General features: G+C 45.0%; 1 pseudogene; it reads left to right on the top strand.

Moving 5' to 3' along the window:
* The first annotated feature begins 718 nt into the window (after positions 1-718).
* On the top strand, positions 719-25,993 carry LOC118829605 (annotated as a pseudogene).
* Positions 25,994-26,291: the final 298 nt, after the last annotated feature.

Here is a 26,291-nt window from a genome sequence, read left to right on the forward strand (position 1 = left end):
TTCCCCCTATCCATAAAAGGGAATGGTTAGGCTTTGCCACTCCCCAGGCCAGATGAAAGAGAGAAAGAAATACTGGAAGAAACAAGGTTTTTGCTATGGGCTCTCTGTGTTTGTCCCAATATTTGTGGGGGGATGGGAGTGGGTGGGAGGGGAATGGAAAAGCTGATCTCAGAGTTCTCCTTCCCTCCCATCATTGGGCAAATCTATTTTCCCTTCCCTACCTCTCATGGGGACTTAGATCAGATTGGAAAGGGGATGGTAATTTTTCCCACTTGACCTTCCTTCACTCCCAGGGGCAGGCAGGGCCATGAATGAAGAGGCCACATTTTCACATTCATGACAGCATATGTTGTGTTTCCTGAGACGCTGCGGGCGCTGTGCCTGTGGCAGGGGGGTGGGAGAGGCCACAGGGAAGAGGGAGAAGGAGGGGGAGCATTATGGGGGGGAAGGGACTGGGGGCTGGGAGCCTGGGGGGCTGGAGGGAGGGAGAGAAGCACGAACAATATTGTTGTGCAGAGCACACCAGGTGCTCCCTGTCAGCCTGAACAAAAAGGAAGAGTCAGCAACTGAGAGGAGTGGGGGGGGGGGGGACTGGAGGCAGGAGCCTCCTGCTCTGATGCATCCTCTCCCCATTAACCCCTCCCTTGCCATGTAGCCCAGCTCTGGCAGCACCCAGAGGAGGTACTGTGGGGTCTCTCTAGGGCTTATCACCCCCACCATGACCCTAGTGGCCCGATACAGGGAGAAGTTGCCTCCCCTGAGTCATAAAAAAGTCTGGGTGAGACATGGTTGGATGTCTCTTCCTTATCCTTCCCTAGCAGAGCCAGAAGGAGAAAAAGAAGTCTCAGATAGGAAAATTGTGCCCTAGGATTTAGAGCTGAAAGGGACCCTAGAGATTTAGCATAAATCCAATTATCAGTGATGCAACTGGGCCCAGAGAGGAGAAAGTCTCTTGTCCAGTCACTTGGGCAGGTGATCTGGGATGCAAACCCAGGTCCTCTGACTTCAGGTCCAGAGTTCTTTCCCATTGCCAAATATCTCTCCCAGCAGCAGAACCAAGACCTCATAGCGGGGCTGGTTGATAAATGGAAATCTGTGTGTGTGAGTTGGGGAGGGTGAGGTGAGTATGGAGACTGTGAGAAACAACAGAGGGATTTCTCTTGTCTGGTTTATCTTCTCCTGGGCTCTGGGCCAGGGGAGAGCAGCAAGGTTGGGGACGGTTTGCAAAAATCGCTGTGTGTGGGCTCTCCCTTAAGCAGTGCTGAGCAAGTATATACTCCAGCTGTGTCCTGTACTGGCCTACCTTCTTTAGGGGAGCCAAGAGAAGAGGCCATAGTCCCTCTGGAAAGCCAAAGACTACTTTAGGAAGTCTGGACTTATACAAAAGAGATAGAGAACTACCACAGAGCATAGGGGGTTGTAGGGGGTCAAGAGGCTTGAGAGTAGGAAAGGAGGTTGGCAGATAATGACCTGGGACATTGTGGTTGCTGATACAGAAACTGAGGAAAAAACTCTATCTTGCTGGGAATGGTGAGGGGGAAGTGAAGGAGAGGAGAAATGTGGGTTAACTTTGGTAAGAAACTAAAGAAGGCTCCTAATTCTGAGTTCCATCCCATTTCAAGGCATTGGGAAGGACCTGAGACCATTGGACTCCCCAACACACAAGATGGTCAACCAAGTCCAGATGTGGGCTCCTCCTCGTTGCTCAGGGCCCAAAATGAAATAATTCCTTCCTTAGCCTAAGCCTCCTGGATCCTGGAGTTGGGGAGCAGACACGGATTGTCCTTACCAATCCTTGCGTTCTGTTCTGCCCTGAGAGACCAAAGAGTGTATGTATCCTGAAGCCTAGAGCAGGAGCAGACTAGGATCCTGAATCCTTTCTCTGGAAACTCTGCTCCCCCTCCCCTATTCTGTACCTCAATCCCACTACCACCCTTTGCGGGAGATGAAAAAAGATGTGGAAAATGCGAGCTAGGCTCCTTTTGAGGCAGGAGCCCTGGGCTCCAGTAGTGCCTCTGGCCACTTACTATGAGATCTTGAGAAAGTCTCCGAGCCTCAGTTTCCTCATCTGTAAAATGGAACAGTTAATACCTGTCCCGCTGACCTCACCGGGTTTGTAGTGGGAATAGCAGATAATGGATGCAAACCTATTATTAAACATGAGCTACTCACTTTCCCCACCCCAGCCCCTCTTTCCATATTCCTGCCCCTCCCTCCCCACACGCAGACTGCCCCGCCCGAGCGGGGCGCCCCACCCCCACCCTTCCATTCCTTTGCGGAGCTTCCCCACCCCCCACCCCCCAACTTCCCCGGGGTCACCCACCGCGCCACTCACAGCTGCTTCGCGGCACCGCTAGCGCTGCTCTCATCTCGCCTTCCACCCTTGGCTCAGAGCCCCCCTCCCCGGCTCCAGCTGCGAGCGGAGCCCGTCCCAGGCGCGGCTCCAGCTCCTCAATGGCCCTTCTTCCCCATTACCCTGATGTCGGCCCCTCTCCCCCTCCGCGTTATCGGCTCCGCCAGGGTAATGAGGGCTCTGCTAATTACCGTTCCAGAAACTCCACTCACACTAACAGCTTCATCCGCGGAGCGGCAACATCTGCTCTGTACTGGCAGCGGCCCCCTCCGCTCCTCTCCTATCTTCTTCCCCCTCTCCCCTCCCCTCTCCTCCTCTCCCTTCCCCTCCCTCTTCCAGTTTTCCCCCTTTGGTACCTTCTCTCTCCCCTCTGCACCCCCCTCCCCCGCCCCCCTCCGCCAATCTTCCCTTTCCCTACGTCCTTCAGGTTCCTCTTCAATCTCAACCAGAGACACAGAAACAGAATCCAGAGACCCAGAGAAAACAGGAGCACGACAAAGAGGAAGAGACAGACAGAAAAAAGACACAGACACTGATTAAATGAATGCAAATGTGGAGGTGAAGGGTGGGGGGATTCGTGTCCGCATCGGGCCACATGGGTATGAGTGTAAATGTGTGCTTGCCGGTGTGTACCTGCATGTGCTGTTGTGTGTAGCTGTGCGCATATGTATTTGTGTGTGCTCCTGCTGCAGGGGGCATGACTAGAGGAAGCTCAGCCCATTTTATTCTGAGGTTAACAGGGGTTGCATAGCACCCCCGGAGAGCACACACACACACGCACACACACGCACGCACACACACATTCTTGCATAAAATGAAGCCACACTGTGGTGGAAAGGCAGCCAAGCAAACCATTAAGAAAGGTCAACAATATTATCAGCTCCTAATCCAATTAGTTACTGTTTATCCCGATTCTGGCTCATTCTGTGGGGAGGAGTAGGAGGCAGAGACTGAGGCTGGGAAGTGAGGATAGGGACCGCGGAAGGGGGAATGGGGCTGTACCGAGGTGAGCTCTGGAGTGGGGGAGGAAGCCAAGTCACTGCAATGATTTGATATTTCAATCCCGAAGTGACGATAACCGGTGGCGTTAATCCTACCCCCAGTGAAATGAATTCTATCCTACTTGGGATAACACAAACCCTTCCCCTTCCCCGCCCCCCATACTGATCCTACCTCTCCCCTACCCTGAAAATACTGATCCCTTTCCCCCCTAACTGTGATCAAGCAAGCAGTAGCTTTAGAATTTAACTATCTGACATGGAAATGGGGGCGGGATGGAAGTAGTAGTGTGTGCCTGGCAGGGGTAAGGGTTGGGGAGGGGGGAGAATGATGAAATCGAAGAGGACGAAGGAGGGAGTTCCCACCACTAGAGACCTTTAACAACCTTTCCCTTCTTCTCTGACCTCCCCGAGAGCCTGGAGTGGAGCTGGAAGACAGCTCCGGGAGGTTGGGGGCTGCGGCCACAGGTTACCTTGGGAGGGAGAGGCAGAGGAGGAGATGTTGGTAAATGGGCTATTAGTCCTGAAAGCCACTTCATTAATCCTACAGAACAAAACTGTCCTTCATTTTCTGCTCCCCTTTTCTCTCCCCCACACCATCCTGTCCTGTCCTTCTGAAAGCATTAGCTGGGACCTGGTCTTCCCTCCCCTCTTGGACATGGGGAGGGGAGCTGGGGGAGGGAAACAAAGAAGTCCCTCTCAGACAAGCCTTGGGGAAAGGTCCGACCTTTCCTGAGGTACAAGACTCCCGGAAATGGCAATACCTGGAGCCCAATAGGTTTTCCACCCTTAGATTCCCTTTTGTACCAACCCATTCTTTTCGGAATTGGACATGTGGTCCTCTTTCCCGGACCCACTCTCTGGACTCACCGAGGTATGTAACAATCACTGAAGAAACAGAAGTGGTTAGGCCAGGTCAGGGAGTGGGTAAGCGAGCAAGACTCAAGTCTTCATAGCCAAAGGTGGCAACAGTAGACAGGATAAAGCAGGTGTAGCTGGGGGGGGGGGGGGCGGCGATGTTTACCCTTCCTAAACCTAAGCTCCCTTGGGCTCAGGTGACCTGGGAATGGTTACATTTGCCAGTGCAAGTCCATCTCCCCTACCCCCATCTCTGACTGGCAAAGCAGGATGTCAAAGTAGGGAGCTTTCCTCATTCCATAAGAAGCTAGCCCAAGGGCTGAAGATCTGTCTAGGGGCAGGATGGTTAGTATTTTGTTCCCTGGGACTGTGTTCCTTGGGGTGAGTGAGGGAGACCCAGAGGATGAAATCCTTCCAGAGCACTAGGCCTTTGGCTCCTTGAAGAGTCTAGCTTCCACAGAGAAAACCCTGTGATTACTTTAAAGCTTCATGAGCTGTCCAAGCAGATCATATACTTCCACCAATACCAACCCTTCCTTCCAGAGCTCCCTGAGATATTGGCTGGGTCAATCCCTAAGAACCCTCAGGGCATCATTTTCCTCTCCCCACTACTCCATGAAATTATTATTATTCATTTTGGGACCCAGTAGAATGTTAAGCTCCTTGAGGCCAAAGACTATTTTGATTTTGAATTTGCATAATCAACACTTAGGATAGTGCCTTACCTGTAGTAGAAGACAAGGTAAATGTTTATTTAATTGAGTTGAACTGTATACCACCTCACAGGTATGCAGTGAGCATATAGTAAATCATATCATTTACAAAGCACTTTTTTCCAAATCTCATTTTATAACCATCACAACAGGGTTTTCTGGGCTACTTTGACAGATCTGTACAGATGACTTACCTATGTCTTCTGGTAAATCTTCCATAGGGAATCAGCCCAGTGTTCTGATAGCTTTCCTCAAGGTCAATTATCTTACATGGACAAAACAGGCTGCCTATTTCCACATGAGAAAATTGGGGCTCACAAAGGTTAAATGATTACTGAGTCAATGAGTGATGGATATGGGACTAGAACCTAGGTCTACACCCTAATGATTTTGTCCCAAGCCACATGGCTGTTAATGGTACATTCGTACCACTAGAGATCTAAAGGTCTGAGTGTGAATACCAGTTGGGCCCCTGCTACCTGTATGACGTCTCAAAAATGACCTAACTCCTCCAATCCTGTTTCCTTCTCTGAAAATGAGGGATAAAATGGACAATCCGTTTTATTCAATTGATGTCAAGAGAACTACAAGAAGGCTCTCAGTATACAAGGTAGATTCCCTGTGGGTGGTATTCAAGAGGATATGGACTAGAAGGACCCCACATGAAGGTTTATATGGTCCCCTCTTACTTTAAATCCCATAATTCTATGACTATAATCTACCTTTATACTCCTAATTCAATGCTCTTTCCATTCTACAAGCCACATCTTAATTGATAAATTGGCACTTGATAGGATTTTTAGCATGTTGGAAAAAGGTGCAATCAAGGTCCTTTCTCAGATCCATTATCCTACATGGACCTCTGAACATAGAGACTGAGTCCCCTCCACACCTTACCCTGCCCTAAAAAGATCTTAGGATGCTTGTGGGGCAAGGAAATAGAGGAGAAGGCACATACAGGGCTGTATTCCTCTGTGGTCATCAGCATTGCTTAGATGGACCTCGAGGACAAAACTGCAAAGGGTAAAAAACAGAAGTGGAAATCAACTTAGGGATTTTTTAGTCCAACCCCATCATTTTATGGATAAAACAAAACAAAACAAAAACAACCCACCACCAATAATAACTCTGAGGTCCAGAACTGCTAAGTGAATTGTCACCCAGATTACAAGTGTCAGAGCTCACAGTCCAACCTGGATCCCTCAAACTATTGCTCCTAGACTGTAGCTGACCACTACCTGATACCTAACCAATCAATCTAGGAAGGGCTGTTATCATGGGAAGGTTAGATATGGGAAAGTTAGCAAGGCTTTCTGGAGTACACGGCCTCTAGGGATCCTTGAACAGATCGAACAACTAATATCTGTTGGTCTTCTGAGTATCTGCACTAGGAGCTAGGGGAGAGATAAGACAAGGAGCAGATCTAGCTCCAGACTCTGGGAACTCAGGGTCTCTTGGAAGTGATAGGACTCAAATGTGAAAACTCACAATAGAAGGTAATGTGTTATCAATGTCAGATACCACACATCAGTGTCAGCATACCAGAATAGCATATCTATCTGAGTTCAGAGGAGGGAGGATATAAAGTCCCCTTCGGCTCTCATATCCTATGGGCGCTAGTGGAATTTCTGATTATCTTGGAGTTTTGTTTTTCTAGGCTCACTTCGCCTGGATGATGAAAAATTGCTCTAGCAGCTTCCCCAGGTTGGGGGTGGGGGTGTCCTGGGCTTCAATATCATTTGTGATCAAATTCAATTCCTCATCCTCACTCCAGGCTGCCCAGTCTTCCCCTTCTGAACTACTGACCATAGCCTTATCCAGCTGGAGGGTCACTCCCTGATTGTTTTACTCTTCAATGGCCACATTACCTGGGCAAACTTCTTGGTTCCTGTGGGTCCTGAAAACCAGAGACCTGAGCATTATAAATGGGAAAAGACCATTATCGCTGTTCATGGACCCAAGCAATATTTCCCGAAACCTTCTTTCCTCTAAATCCCCAAGTGACCCACCTTAACTCAGGCTTTCATCGCCTCTTGCTTGGACTACTACAAGAACTGGGTTTCTCTACCACCAGTATCTCCATCTGGCAATCATAAAGATCATAGAATTAAAGTTGGAAGGTCAGGCAGTCCAACCCTTTCATTTTATAGGTGAGGTCTCATATTGCACAGGATGCCAGAATTCCCTAGAACATAACACTGATAACATCATTCCCCTGCTTAGAAATCTTCAGTGGTTCCCCATTTCTTATTGAAGAACATTCAAATGCCTTAGGCTGATATTAAAGGGCCTCCACCTTAACAATGTTATAACCTACTTCAAACATGTAACTAAGTATCTCACAGGATTTAAAGCTTAGAAGAACTCTTAAAGATCATGTAGTCCAAAGCTATCATGTTTTAGATGACAAAACCAGAAAGGCTGTGACTGGTCCAGTGTGATTTGTTATACAGATTGTCCCCATAAAGCTTATTCTCCAGTCAAATTGGCCTATAAACTCTATGCCTCAAATAACTCTGGATTTTGCTTTATTGACACTAGCAAGTCTTCCAAAGCCCAGTCCTTCACTGTTTACCCAGATGTAAATGGGTCTTTTCATCTTCTGGATTTCTGGCCTGGAGTCAAGAAGGCCTGAGTCCAAATCTGGCCCCAGAGACTTACTAGCTGGCTGACCCTGGGTAAGTCATTTAACCCTGCTTGCCTCAGTTTCCTCATCTGCAAAATGAGCTGGAAAAGGAAATGGCAAATCACTTCAGTATCTTTATCAAGAAAACCCCAAATGGGTTCAGAGTCGGACATGACTGAAATGACTAAACAAGAACAACAAAAATCCTAATTAGGGCACTTACTCCCTGGCCATCTTGCCATCAGATTTGGTTACTGATGAATTTTTGAACCTTTTCCCCTTGTCCCTTTTGAACCTCATCCCATACCTTATCTCATTCCTCTTTCCCACTCACCCCCTCCACCAGTCTCCAATCAAATTAATATTGCCATTGAAGAGGTCATATGTCAATCAATTCCCCTATGGTTCCACTTACCATCCCTGTGACTCCCCCAGCCCAAAATATCAAAATATCCCCAATTTGGCCTTTACTACCTTATATACATTGTCCCCCCCTTTTAGAATATAAGATCTTTGAGAGGAGGGACTGTTGTAATTTTTTTTAATATCCCCAGCACTTGGCTCATAGTAAGCACACAATGCCTTTTTATTCATTCATTTCATTGCCAACTAGAATGTGAGTTCTTTGTGGGCAGAGCCTGTGTCTTATTTATTTCTATCTCTGCCACAGCTTAGTGGAGCACAAGGCCTTGCACATAGTAGGTACATAAAAATGTATGTTAAATGAGTGAAAATTTGCACTTAGGAACCAAGGATCCCAAAGACCATTTATAGGTGTGACAGTATCAGAAGCATGAGGCTAATAAACCGAAGCTGTGGAACCTTCTTGATTAATGGACCAGAAACTGACTTTGAATGTGTCCCTCCTTCCCTTATTTAATTAGTTTTCTGGGAGTCCAGGACCCACAGTTCCAAGAGGTCTTACTGCCTTTTCTTTTCTGCTTGAACCTGGTTCTGTCCTCTCTCCTACTCCCTGTTGTCTTCTACATCTTTCAGATCCTTTCTATTGGAATACAAGCTTCTTGAGGGCAGGGACAATTTTTCCTTTTTCTTTATATCCCCAGTGCTTAGCACAGTCCCTGGCACATAGCAAGCTTGCTTAATAAATACTTGTTGATTGATGCGGTCTTCACTCTGTACTCTTGAGGCAGGAGGATGGGCTAAGAAGTGACTAATGAGGGTTCTCCTGGTGGGAAGGCTCCTCCCCACTGAAGCCTTACTTCACATACTTAGACCTTCATGACCAATCAATGATGAATGGGGTCTGTCTAAATCTGAACCTAAATAGGATTTGGGCATAAGGGCACAAGCAAGGTCCAAGGAAAAGGAAGGAATTATCAGTCTAGGCGGCGAAGGGGATCTTTGTGCATTGGATAGTAAGTGAATTATGCCTAACATTTTGCTAAAAACCAACTGTTTCTCTTTGAAGCTAAGTTTGAGCATTTCTTGTCTGGGGCTGCAGTTGGTCTGTAGTGAGCTGTTCTGGGAGCTCATGGAGGTGAACTAAATGTGAAGACCAGGAGAACCCATCTGGAGTCATCTTTCTGCCATAGGCTGGGCACCCTGGCTGAGGGGACAGAGGCTCCAGCCATGTGATCCTATGGATGTGTGTCCAGATATACTTTAGGGACTTTTTTGAGAGCTGGGCATGATGGCCCAAGTGGGAAAAGAGAGGAGCAGGTTGGTTGTATCTGGGGCAATGATTGCCAGGTCTTACCTGGTAGGGTCAGTTCTTTTTTTGTCTTCCATTTGGGGTCCACAGAAGGCTGGGGTACAAAAAGACAAGCTAGGGGAGATCATCCCCTTTCTCTTAGGGAAAATCTCATCTGTTGTTGCTATTCTATGTGTGGTTATCTGGAAACAGTAAAATTGCAGGAATGGGATTCTGAAATCACCAAACCATAGAGAGAGCGCACAGGCTGGAAAGGAGCTCAGAGACTAATGCGTCTGATTCTTCATCATAATGACAAAGAAACCGGGGTTCGTAGAGAGGACATGACTTGTCTAAGGTGCACATTCTAGGTTGTGGCAACTAAGGACTAGCACATGTCTTCTGATCCCTAGTCCAGTGCTTTTTCCAGTAATTATATATGTAGAAGACACTCAAGGAATGGGCATCTGAGGGGAGACGGCAGTTCTTACAATTCGACATGGGAAAGTCCCAGTCATTCTTCAAACTCAGGATTTGCAGAGACATTGGCAGTATCATCCTGGTCTGGCCTGAAAATTCAGTCGGAGCTCCAGGTGTTTCTCAGCCAAGGAAGCAGCATTTGGGGTTGACCAGATATGGTAAGTGAGCTTTGAAATAGGAAGTCTGGGAGAGCCTTGTGCTGGTGCCAGCAGCAGCAACAATAACTCCTTTTGTTGAATTTTGTTAATGATGATTTTTGTTTTCTTTTAATAATCTCCCTGTGAGTTAGGAAGGTAGGTAGACAGTCAGACAGATAGATAATAGATGGATGGACAGACAGATGGACAGGTAGACAAAATTCATGAGGTTTTGGGAGTGGAGGCTAGATGTGTGATTTCGTTGGTGTAGGGAACTCCTCAGGAGGAAACTCCCTCTACTAATGCTGATCAGCACCCACTTTTCAACTCTGTTTTTGTTTATTTGTGGTCATGTCTGACTCTTCATGACCCCATGGACCTTCTATCCTCTGTTATCTCTCAAAGTCTGTCCAAATTCATGTTCATTGCTTCCGTGACACTATCAATCCATCTCATCCCCTGTCATCTTAGAAAACCAGTGGAGGCCCTGAGGGGTCAGAACAAACCTGCCCAAAGTCACAGATCAGAAGCGGCCTTTGAACTCAGGTCTTTCTGACTTTCTGACTCTATTTACTCTGCCATGCCGCCTCTCAAACACCACACTTTAATATTTATAGTAGTGCCGATGATGACCAGCATTTACATGGAGCTTTAAGGTAGAAGGTGCTTTACGTATATGATCTCATTTGATCCTTGAGGCAGCCTCGCGATGTTGGTGCTATGGTTAGCTTCATTTCATAGATAAGGAAACCCAGACTGAGACAAGTTAAGTGCTCTCCTTGTGATTGCACAGCGAGTAAGCATCTCAGGAAGGATTTGAACTCAGGATTTGAATGGGTCTTCCTGTTTCCAAATCTAATAGTCTATTTATATCACCAAGATTCACAGTTCCACTGGTGTGACGACTCTTTCCACTAATATATGTATATCGGAGAGATAGGTACATAGAGACGGATATTTGGAGATAGATCTACTGTATCTAGATATAGATGGATAGATAGATAGGTAGATGGATGATAGATGGATGAATGGATGGATGGATGGATGGATGGATGGACAGATACATATACTCCTTTCACATACAAAGTAAAGGGAATTTCATGAATTTCCAGATTTGATCAATGAATGAATGATCACCAGGTGGCCACTTTTCGGGTGATGGACCTTATGAAACTTAATTCTATTGATCCTCACATGATGGAGCCTAGGCCTCTACTCAATACCTTTGGTACTACCTGTCAGAATGTGTGCTTCAGTGGCTTGCCCTCAAGATCCCATGGTCACCTCCACCTTATGAAGCGTTGGAATGGGACTTTATTGCAAATGTTTTTTCCCATTTTACAGATGAGACTACTGAAGCTCAGAAGACTTAAAAGATGTGTCCAAGGTCAGAAAGCAAGTAAGCGATGAAAGTAGGACTTGAGCCTAGGAATTCTGGACTTAAACCTTTTGCTATATGGTACTGCCTCTCATTTCTGACTGCACTGCCCTGACGATCAGTGCAGGGAGGGGAGGAAGCTGAAGTAAGCCCGTGCCAAGGTGCCTCCTAGGGCTAAGGAGTGGGGATGTGGATGATTCCCTGCTGATGATTTGGGCATAACTTAGGCTACATAGAAATTAGATCCATTGAGCATGTCTAATTAGGGGCTGAAGGAGGCAGATATCTAGGAAAAGAAGGAAGGGAGACTGCCTCATGGAGGGGTATAGCTGCTGGGAGGGAAAAGATAAGTGTGGAGAGAGAGAAGGGACAGCTAGTCAGCCTGCCTCTGTATCCTGCTCAATGCCTAGTATTTCTATATAGTGCTTTAAGGTTTACAAAATGCTTTACATTTACCTCATTGGATCCTCACACGAACCTTATTGCCATTACTATTATTCCCACTTTACACATAAGGATGTTGAGGCAGAAAAAACTTAAATAACTTGCCCTAGTTCACATAGTGTGATCTGAGCTCAGGTCTTTCTGGCTCCAGGTCCAGCACTTTACCCACCATGCTACCTAACTGCTTATAAGCTGACTTCAAATAAGGTAGTACAGAAGAAAGACAGTTGGTTCTGGACTCAGGTCCTGGGATCAAGTCTTCCCACTCTCACTTACCTTGGATAAGTCAGTTTCCTCACTTGTAAAATGAGGTACTTGGACTGTGTTCCCCAAAGTCATTTCCACCCTTAAATCCTCTGAGATACTCAATTACATGCTTAAAATGGGAGATAAGATTGTAAAGGTAGGTTAAGTCCAGGTTCGTAGAGGACCCGATCAGCCAGGCCAAGAAATTTAGGCTTTAGTCAGTAGGCAACAGGGAGCTATTAGAGGTGTTTGAATAGGGAGATGATATTATTAGAGCTGTGCATTGGGGAGATCACTCTGGCAACCTGTATAGGAAGGGGCCTATAAAATGAGGGAGTTTGAGTCAGGGCCTCTAGGGCCCCTCTAGCTCGAAATCTCTGGTCCTTGGACCAGAGCAGTAGTAGAGTGAGGGGCTGCTAAGATATTTGGGAGGAGCTGGGAAAGGTTCAGGGCATCTGGAGGATGAGGTCTGGCTCAGTGGAAGAGGGAAAGGGCGGTACTCACTCACATCCTGAGAGCATCCTCACTGCTCAGAGGTCCTCCAATTGAACCACGGGCATGGAGAAGAGAAGAAGGCCCTGCTGGACCTCAAACAAGAGAAATGGGAAATTTAGCGGAAGGAAACATGAGTAGAACCTTTGAGTAGATTCTAAGGACCTTTTGACAGAGGGGGCCTGTGCCAGTTACCCTGAGGAATCCCTCACTCCCAGGAGGGATCAATTCTGAGAGGTGAATGAGGGAGGTTGGTGTGGGGGTATGCCGGGGTATCAAACACCCCGGACTGCATACAATTTGCAAGACTCCCGAGTGCCACAGGAAAGGGAAGAAAATATCACTGGGAAATATTCAACAAAATTAATAAAAAACACAATAAAACATAGATAACATTACATTTTAAACTTAATACGCAATCCACAGGGATCCTTACGTAGGGGATTTGGTGGCTCCAGTTTCTATTTGAGTTCGATGCCACTCTTCTAGTGTAGAAGTTAGAGAGCCAGCCTCAGAGTCAAAAAACCTGGGCTCAAGTCACTCCTCTGACACATGATGGCCATGTGATCCTGGGCACTTCTCCGCATCCGCAGACTGTTGTGCCCTGTCCCCCGGTTTACCCTCCACCTTGCCCCACAGTTTGTGCACCCTTCTTCACGGAAATAAAGTCCCACCAGGGGAACCCCACCCATGGTAAAAAGTAACTGCCCAAGGCATAATTTTGGGAAATTGCCCAGGGCCCAGTCACCCTCCCTGTTCTGGAACCTAACCACTTTCCTTATAAGGCTCTAAAGCTAGGTATTAACCAATTGCTTTTCTCTGCTTCTGTAAGTTCCTGCTTCTGCAAGATCTGACCATGGCAGTTTGCGGTTTTTCCCTTTAAATACCCTGACCCTACCCCTGCTCGGGGCTGTTCGATTTGAGTCTTTACTCCCAACGGTCAAACAGGCTCGTGCTTGAATAAATCCACTTCAAAATTTACATCCGGGTCTCCCTCACTTTTTTTGGCATAACTCTGTAAACCAAAAAGCAAGTACTCCTTAGCAGCATTGGTCAGTCAGTGATTATTCCCTGGGAGGTCCCTAAACCAGTGAAATGGCAAGTCTGGTCTTCCTATTACACCAAGAGACAAAAAGGGGAGGGAAAGGGAATTGATCTCTCTGAAGCAGTGCCATGGAGGCCTCAGTCCTGGTACTCAGATATCTTCTTCTTGAAGGGGACCAAAGGACAGAACCTGATACTACATTTTGTGAAAGGAGAAGGACAGGGAAAGAGGGCAGGGTCCAAACACAGGAAATGGGGAGCCCCCCTCCACTTTAGGTCCTTGAACAGACAGAGAATTAGGACATGTACTTTGAACTGGTACCATCATGGGCAGAAAGGCCCACCTCTTCCAATCCTGAGTCAACTCCCTCCAAGGAGGGGAAAAAGACTCTACAGTCCTGAGGGAAGAGAAAGGATCTGTCCCTTCATTTATTCAGGAATTGCTTGATGAGCACAGCTCAGCCCTAAGCTCTCGGGACCTTTGTTTAAACCCTGGATGTTGGGGAAATGGAATTTTTGTCTAAGGGCAAAGTACAAGAGAGTTTTGAAAACTGTGGCCTGGGAAAGCTCTGTTCGGTTCTAGGATGGACCCAGCCTGGGGGTGTGCTATAAATGATAATATAATAATAGCTCACATTCATATAATGCCTACTATGTGCCCAGCATTGTGCTAAGCATTTTACAGATATTATCTTCTTTGGTCCTCACAACAATCCTGGCTGCTGTTTTTTATCCCCTTTTTACAGATGAGGAAACTGAGGCAGATAGAGGTTAAGGGCCCAGGGTCATACAGCTAGTAAGTGTCTGGCTAAGGTTGCATTTGAGCTCAGGCCTTCCTGACTCCAGGTTCAGCACAATCCACTGTGCCACCTACAAAGATAACAAATGAATGCATACCTGGAGAAGGAGAAGCTGCCTCTGGCACAGTTCCTGTGGGATAGCTGCCAATGTTGGAACTCTGCTTGGTGGCAGCCATGTCCGGGGTATTGCTTGCAAACTGTCCTTTCTTCTTGAGATGTTTCCATGTTCTAGCAGCTGTCTGCAGGGATCAGGAGAAGAGGCTTGAATCCTACCCCTTTGGTGCCCTCACACCCTCCCCCCCTTCCTGACCCCAGTCACTATTCCTCACTTTTAATTCTCCCATTAGATTCTCTCCATGAATCACAGTAAAGGAATGGAGTTTCCCAAGCTAAAAAACTCCAGGGCTAGCATAGGCTGGTATTTCCTTCCTGCCTCCCACCCCCAGCACATACTCAGGAGCACACACACACACACACACACACACACACACACACACACAATCTATGACCAGAATTGGAAGCCTCAGCAAACCCTCTCTTCTCAGTGGCTTCTCCATCAGTGCCTCAGCAACATTACCCATCCTGTCCCACCCAGCCCTTTTTTGAGCCTATCTGAGGTTCCCCAAATCCCTAATTTGTTTTAGTTACACTTAATTCTTCCCACCCCTCCAATGTCTGGCATGAAGGCCAGATGGCCCCAAATAAATTATTCACAGAATAACCCTGGCCCTGAAAAGAAGCATAGACATTTCAAATGCTACCTGGGCAGAGTCTCTTTCTTTTTCGGAACAAAACCTATTTTTTGCAGGGATTCTGGTGGTCTCGTTTCATTGGTTTCCATTTTGAGAATTTCTCTGTTAGAAAAGTGGTGGTTTTTTCAGAGGGTTCTTTTTTAGAAGAGTCTGGAGGGAGGTCTCCACTGCAATAGTAAGGAGGAGTTACAATACTCTTTAAACACTATCACTCAAATGACATTGTCTTCACCTTTGGAGTTTTGAACTGAAAGGTTCAGGCAGAGGGGATAGCCCTTGTTTCTTTTCTTTCATAGATTTGATTATGACACTCAAGAAACTTCACTGGCTCCCTATGGCCCATAAGACAACATACAAACTATTTGTATTGGCTTGACAAACTACTTTCGTTTACAATCTGGCTTCAACCTGGCTCTCCAGATTGATTTCACATGACTCCCTACATGCACTCTCTGCATTCTAGTTAAGCTGGCTTACTCTCCAATCCCATGCCCCTTTGTATAGGCTGTCCCCTACTCCCACCCCCATGCCTGTAACTCTCCTTTCTCATGTCAGGCTCTGGGAATCCTTAGCTTTCTTCCAGGATCAAGTCAAGGGCCACCTTCTCTAGGAAGCCCTTTCTAATCCCTGCCCCTCCCCCGCTTAGTGCTTTCCCACTGAAGACCCCAGATCACTTTGCATTTAATTGTCGTATATTTTGTATTTACTAATCTAGCTTCACACTGTTTCCCACTTCCAAAATGTAAATGCCTGGAGGGCAGGGGCTGTTTTCATTTTTGCAGACAAGCCCCTGGCACAGTACATAGTGATCAATGAATGCTTATTGAGTAATTGAATAAGCAACTGACTTGTTTGCATAATTCTGGTCATGCTATGCCAACCTAAGGACAAACAGATAGATATATATGTTCCTATAGACACACATGCAGGTACACACGTCCTGCTAGGTACACTTGGCACAGTGCCTGGTATGTAGTAGGTGCTTAATAAATGCTTATTGATGATTGATTAATTGACTGACTTGGGCCCATCACTGGAGCTATATAGGCCCAGGGTCCCTCTACTACAAGGGAAGTGAGGCAAATTCAAAGAACTCTTTCTGTCTGGTTGGGGCCACACCTTGTCCGTGGCATCTTGGCATTTCCTCTCCCTCTGGCCCGGTCCAGACCCAGTCCCTGTCCTCCTTTTCCTTCTCCTTCTACTCCCCTTCCCCCAATTCCCAGCCTTGTGTATGAGCAGTAGAGGTGATGATGATGGAGGGCCATAGGCTGGTTTCAGGACTAGGGCTGGAGTGTGTCAGGCCTGGAAGACCCTGGACCTTCTTCGTCCTTGGTCTATTTGCAAAAACTTCTGTAGGAATTGTTTTGTGCTATTAGTTGTTGTAAGGGAGTGTCTCAGGGCAGAAACTAAGAGGTGAGAACATATGTTCCACCCCCACTTTCTCATGCCCCACCCCACCACAGAGCCCAACTTATATCATCTCCCTACCCAAGAACCTTCCATGGTCCCCTCTGCATTCCCAGAGTAAGCCTGGCATCCAAGGTCCTCCACATTCTGGTCCCAACCTCCCTTCCCAGCCTCATCTCTTACTGTTCCCCATTCCAAACTATCCTCCTGGAATTGTCTTTCCCTTACACTTTCTACTCCAACCAAATCTCACCCAGTTCCCATTTTCCAAAAAGAAATATCCCATAGTGATTGCTCCTTCCTCTGAATATTGCCTTTTCATCCTAACAAGATAGGGAGCTTTGTGGGGACAGAAACATTTCATACATATTTTTATTCTCTATATATCTAGGCAAATGGTAGATGCTGAATGTATAGCTAACAGTTATAATTCATAATGAGATAGAAGAGATAGACTGGTATGGTGGATAGAGAACGGGCGTCCAAGCCAGGAAAATCTGGGTTCACATCCTGAACTCTGACACATACTGGCCAGGACCTCTTCATGCTATCAGGCAAGTCTATAAGATTGTAAGTTGCAGAGAAGGCATTGGTCTGCATGGGTCTTCACCAATGCAGTTCCCTATACCAATGACATCGTAGTTCTGGTTCTCCTGATCTACCCCTTCCCCCCTCTCTCAACCCTCCATAGATTTAGATTAGATCTCAGAGACCATCTAATGCCTCACCTTCATTTTACAGACGGAGAAACTGAGACCCAGGCAGGGTAAGTGATTTGCCCAACGCCATGCAGGTAGTAGGGGTCAGAGATGAGATTTGAACCCAGGTCCCCTGACTTCAGGGTCACTGTCTTTTCCGCTGTACCATGATGCTCCCCACTACATGTGAGGCTGTCTACATATGATGAGTGCATGAGGGTTTGTGTCCACACATTTGCCAGTGAGAGAGTCCCTCCTCAGATACCAGTTGTTTACCCTTAGTGGTTCAGTGATAGGTGGCCCCTTTTGCGTGGGAAACCTGTGGGTGGTGGGTAGAGATGGGGGGAAACCCAAAACAGGGCTTCCCAGGACAACTCAGAAGACTTAGCGATCAGGCATAGGGAGGGGGAGAGGTGGGGGGCAGAAAGGGGGGTGCAGAATGTTTTTCCTTTTTTCCTGGGGTTTAGTCTTATTTCCTGCATGCTCAGTGCAAAGCCCCTTGCTCTGTAGTGGCAGTGGGGTGTCTTCCCAGGGCCTTCTTATGGGGTCTGGACTTATTGCTGTGTGGCCCCCAGTGACCCAGGTGGGGAAGGCAGGCTGGGAAGGGGACCCTATATATTACTTGTCTTTATTGCTTTGTCCTTCGGTTTGATTGCTGAGGGAGGCCAGGATAATCTCTCAGGTCCCTCCCACCCCCCAACCGTTCTTCCTGCTACACCAAAGGCATCAGCCCCACTTGCCTGATTCCCCAAACCTTCAAATTCTGGGACAGAAACAGGCCTGACAGTCATGGTCCCCACAGTCTTTCCCACCCACAGGCCCTTTCTGATCCTCTGCTCTTCTGTTTCTTTCCAAACACTCTCCCCCTTCCCCCATTCCTCAGTTGGGCTCCTGGCCCCTCCATCCTAAAATTCACCACAGGTTAATTTTCTTCCTCCTTGAGAACTCCATTAGCATTCAGCACTGTAGGTCAACCCCTTCTTGAATTCTTCCCGTAGGGTTCCCAGACACGACTTTCTCTCAATTCAACTCAATTTAATTCAATCCAACAAACATTTATTAAGTGCCTACCATGTGCAAAGCACTGTGCTAGGTGGTAGGGACACAATATCAAAATTAGATGGGCCTACCTTCCGGGGGTTGAGAGGTATGACATGTGCACATGTAAATCATTTCAAAATATATTTAAAGTAACACAAAATAATTTGAAGAGTTAGAGAGAACTAATGACTGGAGGGTATCAGGAATGGCCTTCTATTGGAGGTGGTACCTGAGTTATACCTTGAAGGAAACTAGGAATTCTAAAAGAGAGGAAAGGATGCATATTAGAAATGGGTGACCACCTGGGCAAAGACACACAGGTAGGCGGTGGAATATCATGGATGGGGAACAACTAGCAGCCAATTTTAATAGAAAAAGGGAAAATGTGAAATGAGACTGGAAAGGTATGTGGGAGCCATTTGTAGAAGGCTTTAAATGTCAGGTGTCTCTAACCCATCTGATCAATCTCTCACTATTGCCTTCTGATCTGTGGGTGCTCCTTAAGGTTCCATCCCTAACCTTCTCTGTTCTCTCTCTCTCCAACCTTCCTCCCTAAAGTGAGCTCATATACTTCCATAGCTTCCTTAAAATGAGAGACTGACACCCAAACCTATGCAAATGACTGTTAAAGCAACATGTCTAGCCTTGACCTCATTCCTGAACCCTACACTCACAATTTCAACTGCCTACATGATGTCTCTGCCTACCTATCCTGCTGGCGCCTCAGTCAAAACTGGATTCATCACATTATCTATTCTCACCTCTGGTCATGGCACCACCTCCCTGACAGTCATTTGGGCTTGAAACCTTGGAGAGTGGGTGGAGATCCATAATGGAATAGATGGATGGAGAGCTATAAAGGAACAGATTTCTAAGATTCTGTTCATGGTGCTTAGATATTTGGTGGCATTATGGATAGAGTGCCTGGCTTGTAATCAGAAAGATTTGAGTTCAAATCCAGCCTCAGACACTTCTTAGCTGTGTGACTCTGAGCAAGTCCCTTGGCCTCTGTTTACCTCAGTTTCTCCATCTGTAAAATGAGAACAGTAATAATACCTACCTTTCAGGGTTGTGGTTAGGATCAAATGAGATAATATTTGTCAAGTGTTTACCAGAGTTCCTAGTGCATAGCACTATGTAAATGTTAGTTATCCTCCTCCTCCTCCTGCTCCTCTGCCTCCTCCTCCATCGGGCAGATTGGAGACACACATGTGGGGAAATAGGAACGTCATATTTAATCATCGCTAAACATCATTAGCCAATGAATGGATAAATGTAGAACAGTAAAAAAGAAGGGGAGCTATCAGCCTGGGGACCATTGATTGAAATTGTGGAAGGACAGAAATGGGGGAAGTGGAAGAGATACCATGGAGATTTGAGATAGTTGCTGAAGTTTGTCTTGTACCTAGGCTCTGAACATCTGCTTTGCTATATTCATTGGTTTTTTCCCCCTATTCTATATCTTCCCCCACTTCTCCTCCATGACTCAGCTCCGGAAGTCATCCCGTCCTTCTCACCCATTGCCTCCCTCTCATGGAACTCTCTCATGTTCACTGGAAAAACTTAGGGTTGTATCCAGTGGTGTGCTAGAGCCAGCTCATACTGGCACAGGAGAGCCAATTGTTGAATTTTCAGTCTGAGCGTTTATACCTCAGAAATCAGCAAACATTACAGATCAGGGCTTGATTTATTACTTTGTGAATTGTCTAAACTTAAGAATGTGGTGGAGAAAATGTTAATAATGCGAATTGAATCTAAAAGGATGTCATGAGCACACCCCCTCTCCCTGCCCAGAGCTGTTAAACACTTAACAGCCCATCAGTGGTTATAGTGGACCATAAGGGGAGGGAGTAAGCATTCATGTTTGCCAGGCACTACGCTAAGTCCCTTACAAATATTATTTCATTTGATCCATATGCTCGGTTTGAGTAACACTGAGCAAGAAATGGCCATCAGAAAAGCTATTATGAACTTGGGCTACATTTTTTTTTTGCAGGGGGGAAGGCAGGGCAATTGGAGTTAAGTGACTTGCCCAAGGTCACACAGCTAGTAAGTGTGTCAAGTGTCTGAGGCCGGATTTGAACTCAGGTCCTCCTGACTTCAGGGTCGGTGCTCTACTCACTGCACCTTTGGCTACATTTTTAAAAAGCAGAGTGTTCAGTCCATGAGAGAGGATAGTACAACAGTATTCTACCCACCAGGTCTGGAAGATACTAACAGGCTGGAGAGCATCGAGAACAACAGTTCCTTTTTTTAAATGATTCAATATTTTATTTCCCACCAAATACAAGTAAAAACATTTTTAACATTCTTTTTTAAAATTCTGAGTTCTGAATTCTCCCCCTCCCTCTTTCCTTCCCCCACACTGAGAAGTGATTTAATATAGATTATACATGTAGAACAAAGGTTCTTAATCTCTTTAGTGTCTTGGAGCCCTTTGGTCCAGTGTATCTGATGGAGTCCTCCTCTAAATTATGTTTCTAAATGCACAAAACAACACATATAGGATTACTATTATGTTGAAATATAGTTATCAAAATATTTTAACAGGTTCATGGACTCCAGGTTAAAGACCCCTGATCGAAGATGATGATGATGAAAGAACCAAAGACCAAGCAGAGCTGTAACTAGTGATTTTGGTGTCCTGAGTGCTGCAGCTTGGGGCCAAGCCTCACTAAGTGGCTCCAAAAAGTCTGAAATGTGCCCCCTCCAATCAACTTTATAACTGATCACGTGAAAATAATACAATAAGGAATCTAAAATGGGATTTCAGGGTCAAATTCATAATGTCCCCTACCCTAGGGCTGTCTACGGTATCTTTGCAGATCAGGGTGATTGCTGCCTTGTTGTCCAGACAATTTAACAGAAAGTGAGTAAAGCTATGAGCGTAGGCAGAGCCTGGATGGTAATGACTGCAATATCATAGCCTTGAATAAGGGTGTGCGTGCGTGTGTGTGTGTGTGTGTGTGTGTGTGTGTTTGGGGGTGGGGGAAGTCACTGCTTTTTGCTGGGATTTCTATGAGGGAAGGAATAGAACTGAACTTCTAAAGGAGGGAGGCCATCTGGTACAGGTCAAAGGACACAATTTTAGGAGTCAGAGGAACTGGGTTCAAATCATGGCATTGCTACTTCCTACTGCCTATGTGACCTTGGGCAAGTCACTTACCATCTCTTAGTCTCTGTTTCTTTATCTGTAAAATGAGAAAGTTGGACAAGATGACCCCCAAGGTCTCTTTCAATTCTACATGGATGATGTCAGTGATAGGGATGTTGGGGATTAATCTAGTGCTAATATGAGCTTTGAGGTCTCATTATCTTTTCACTCCACCAGAGGGAGTAGCACAAAGATTATTACTCATCTCCTTTGAGGAGAAGCATTGCTGCTTGGGAAGGTAGATGGGAGAGAAGGCAGTCCATTGGAAAACCAGAAGGGAAAAGAAATCCTTGAGGAAGAGATCAGAGGGATTGAGTGAGGGAGGAAGTCAACAGGGTGCAGAGATCACAGATATGGAGCTGGAAGGAACCTCAAAAGCCATCTAATCCAACCCCCTTGAGAATAAGTGGGAGAGCAGAATAAGGGATGATGGAGTCCTCCTCTAAATTATGTTTCTAAATGCACAAAACAACACATATAGGATTACTATTATGTTGAAATATAGTTATCAAAATATTTTAACAGGTTCATGGACTCCAGGTTAAAGACCCCTGATCGAAACATAATCTAATCGAAACAAACTCTAAAGAGTTATAAAAATATTCGTAACTGTTCTTTTTGCAGTGGCAAAGAATTGGAAACTGAAGTGGTGTCCATCAGCTGGGGAATGGCTGAACAAGTTATGGCATATAAATATGATGGAAAACTATTGTGCTATAAGACATGATGAAGGGAATGTTTCAGAGAAACCTGGGAAGACTCGTATGAACTGATGACAAATGAAGAGATCAGAATCGATAGAACGATTTGTATAATGACAAAAATATTGTAAAGACAACTTTGAAAGACTTAGGAAATCAAATACAATGAGCAATGACAATTCCAGAGGACTCGTGAGGAAACATGCTACCCACCTCCAGACAGAAAGATGATGGACTCAGCGTGCAGATTGAGGCTTATGGTTTTTTATTCTGAACTTAAGAAACAAAACAAACGTTTCCATAACAGGGTGGAATAGAAAAAGAAGAGAATTGCACCTGAAACTGCAGATCTATTATGTACAACTTGCTATTCCTTTAAAATATACAACAAAATTATCATGTAGCTTTCTTTCCCTACCTTCCTCCACCCTAGAGACATCTACCATTGGACACAAATATGTATATATATATACACATACATACATATACATACAAACATACATATATATACACATGTGTATATATATACATATATATATGTATGTTTGTATGTATATGTATGTGTATATATATGTATGTTTGTATGTATATGTATGTATGAGTGTGTGTGTATACACACACATATCTCAGTTCCTTCTCTGTATGCAGATGGCATCTTCTTTCATAAGACCTTGTTAGCTTTTTTGGACATGGCCGCTATGGAATTTGTGATACATGTTTACAATAAGAGGGAAAAGTACTCTACCCTTCCCTCTTACTTTACAGATGAAAAATCTGAAGCTCAGGAAAATTAAGTGATACAAATAGTTAAGTGCTAAAGGTGAGATTTGAACTCAGGTCCTTTAGACTGTAGAGCCAATGTTCTTTTCATTGCCTCTAGGCAGGAGTTGGGGATTTTGGCATTGTAGAAGAGAAGACTTAGGAGTTATCCTTTGGAAGGGGATTAAATTTATTTTGCTTTGCTCCAGAGGGAAGAACAAGGAGATACGGATGTCAGGAAAAGTTTTCTAACAATTATAGTTATCCATAAGTAGCACAAGTTGCCTTGGAAGGTAGTAGATTCCTCCTTACTCTAATTCTTAACTGAGGGGCTGGTGCCTGCTTGAGAATATTTGTACAGCCGTACAAATACATGTATGTTGACTAGATGGCCTCTGAAATTATTTCCAAGTCTAAGATTCTGTGATCTTTAATCTCTATTTTGCCTACTAACATTTTTAGTTCTTTCCAGGTCTAAAAAGAAGTCTTTCCTTGACCTTGCTAATCTATCTGGCTACCACTCCTGAGCGAACTTCTATTAAAAGCTGCCTATGCTCTGTGCTTCCACTTTGTCTCCACCCATTCTCTCCTCGACCCTTTATATTTTTATACTACTTTATAGAAACTGCTCTTCCTGATGTCGTCAATGACAGTGAAATAGTTAAACAATCCTGGAAAGCAATTTGGGACTGATTATACTCCAAAAATCACTAAACCATGCACACCCTTTGATCCAGAAACTCCAAAGAGATCAAAGACCCAGGAAAATGACCCGTGTGAACGAAAAATATTTATAGCGGCACTTTTCCTTGCAGCCAAGAAGTGGTAAAGTGATGTCTATCAATTGGGGAAGGATTGATCATCACATGAGTGTGATGGAATATTATTGTAAAAAAAAGATGAAATAGGTGGATTCAGAGAGGCCTCAGAAGACTTGTATGAACTGATGCGTACAAAGTTTATATGACTCTAACACTCCAAATCAGGAATTCTTAACTTTTTTGTATCATGAACACCTTTGGAGATCTGGTGAAGTCTATGGAACACATCTCAGAAAAAATATTTTAAATGCATAAAATAAAATACATAAGATTACAAAGTAAATAAATTATATTGAAATACGGTTTACAAAACATTTTAAATAAACATTTAAGCTTTTTGAGATCAGGAGCTATTCTATTTTTATCTTTGTTTGCCTAGAATCTAGCACAGTTACTAGCACACAGCATATTCTCAAAATAATTTATTGAATGGATGAATTGATTTACTCTCCTGGCTTCAGTGATCATTATATGGACTTCCAGCCAAGATGACCACTTGAATGGAAACAGGCCAACTCTCACACAATTGCTCTAGCAAAAGCTAAAAATATTCCCAGACCAAATGAGAAACTATAATGAGTGACTTCATCTACTCCAGAACTGCATAACAAGTCAGTCAAGAAACCCATAGGCAATAGGAAAGGGAGTGCACCAGAAAAACCAGTGACAGCACAGGCACTGGTAGAAGTATTCCAGCGCAAACAGAGATGGACCAACCTCCTACAAGACTCTGTATCCAGAGGCAACAAGAGCTGAGGACTCCCACAAGCAAACTCCAGAGTGTTTGGAAACTTATAACTTAAACTTTAGAAGGGAACTAGAGTGGCATGGCAGCAACCTGTCTGGGTCTGACAATCCTCAGACTGGGACACCATGGACCCAGGGGTTTTGGTGTCACTAGAACTCTGTCTTGAGATGCCAAAAGGACTCTGACGATCTACCTCTCTGAACCTCACAGATCCAGAGGGCATAAAACACTCCAGCACTCTAAGGGTGGACCTATGTATCCACCCTGGGAGGCAGAAATTACTGCAGGAACCCAAATAGTTCAGGTTGACACCAAGCAAGAGCAACTTCCCCCTTCCCCTCAAAAGGAGGCAGCATGAGGTGAGATCCTGACCCTGGCATGCTCTTAGTTTCCAATTCAGGAACTGAGGCGAGAGGCAGAAGTAGATAGACATTTGACCACAAAGAATCACTATAGATAAGAGATACCAAAATCCAACTCAGAAGAATAGTTTCCTGATTATAGAAGGCACCACAGCAGACTCGGTTCTTAAGTTCAGAGAGCTCCTTGTAGGAAAGGTAACTGTCTTGCCCAGTTTTCTCTATCCAGACATTGACCAGACATTTGAATTGTGTGGCGAACGCCCATTTTGCTATTGAGCTCTACAGGATACTAGATAAAACCTACCCCAAAGTAAATTTCTTCTTTTCTCCACTTTGCATTTCACCAGCCCTGGCCATGGTATAGATAGCACAGCTTCACAAGTATTAACAACCTTTCATTTTCACACTATTGATGAAGTTCATTCAAAATTACAGAACCTCTATGTTAGTATTAACAAACATGGAGCTTCCTGCATCTGAAATTTGCTAACTGATTCTTTGGAGAGAAGATTTATCACATTCTTCCAGAATTCTTTACTTCTCCCCAGAAGCTGACATCGGTCAATGTTGACATTCAGCATGCTTCAAAAGATGCAAGGAAGGAGGTCAACTAGTGGATCAAAGAATAAATGGAAGGTATAATTCCAGAGGTGTTGGCTTGAGATGCAGTGGATAGTCTGACTGAACTTGTGCTGGTGAATGCCATCTATTTCAAAGGAAATTGGAAGGAGAAATTTGATCAAGCATCTATCTTGATGCACCATTTAGACTAAATAAGAAAGAAAAAATCAGTGAAAATGATGTATCAGAAGGAGAAGCTGCCCTGTGGTTACATTGAGGGACTCAAATGTTGAGTATTAGAACCTCCTTGCAAGGGCAAGGAGCCGAATATAATCATTCTGTCAACAGATGATATTGAGGATGACTTTACTGGCCTGAAAGAGATTAAAAAGCAGCTCAATCTGGAAAGGCTGAAAAAAATGGATACTACCTGAAAATCTGAATTCCGGTGATGTTCATGTGTGTTGGCCCAAATTCAAACTGGAAACCACCTATAACCTTAACTCAGATTTAACACAGAGTCTGTCAGAGCTCTTCATCAGGGGTAAGGCTGATCTGCTTGGAATGCCAAGAAGCAGAGATAGCTTTCTATCCAAGATTGTCTACAACTCTTTTGCAGAAGTGAATGAACAGGGCGCTGAAGCAGCAGTTGCCCCTGGCTATGTTGACGCCAGAGGAAGAATTCCCTGCCAATCATCCATTTCTGTTTTTCATCTGTCACAATCCCATAGGAAACCACCTGTTCTTTAGTAGGTTTTCTTCTTCATAAAAACTCTGAAAGTGCAAGTTGAGTAAAGAATGCTGAGTTTTTCTACCTGAGTTTTAAAATCATGGGTTAAAATTGTCATATAGAATTTTCTGAATAAAAATAACTGTCCACTGGGGTAGCTAGGTGGTGCAGTGAGTAGAGCACCAGCCCTGGAGTCAGGAGGACCCGAGTTCAAATCTGGCCTCAGACACTTGACATACTTACTAGCTGTGTGACCTTGGGCAAGTCACTTAATCCCAATTGCCTTGTCTTCCCCCCTCAAAAAAATAACTGTCCAACAATAGGGGGAGAGAGAGAC

The sequence above is a fragment of the Trichosurus vulpecula genome, chromosome 8, assembly GCF_011100635.1.
Source record: "Trichosurus vulpecula isolate mTriVul1 chromosome 8, mTriVul1.pri, whole genome shotgun sequence".
Classification (NCBI taxonomy): Eukaryota; Metazoa; Chordata; class Mammalia; order Diprotodontia; family Phalangeridae; genus Trichosurus; species Trichosurus vulpecula.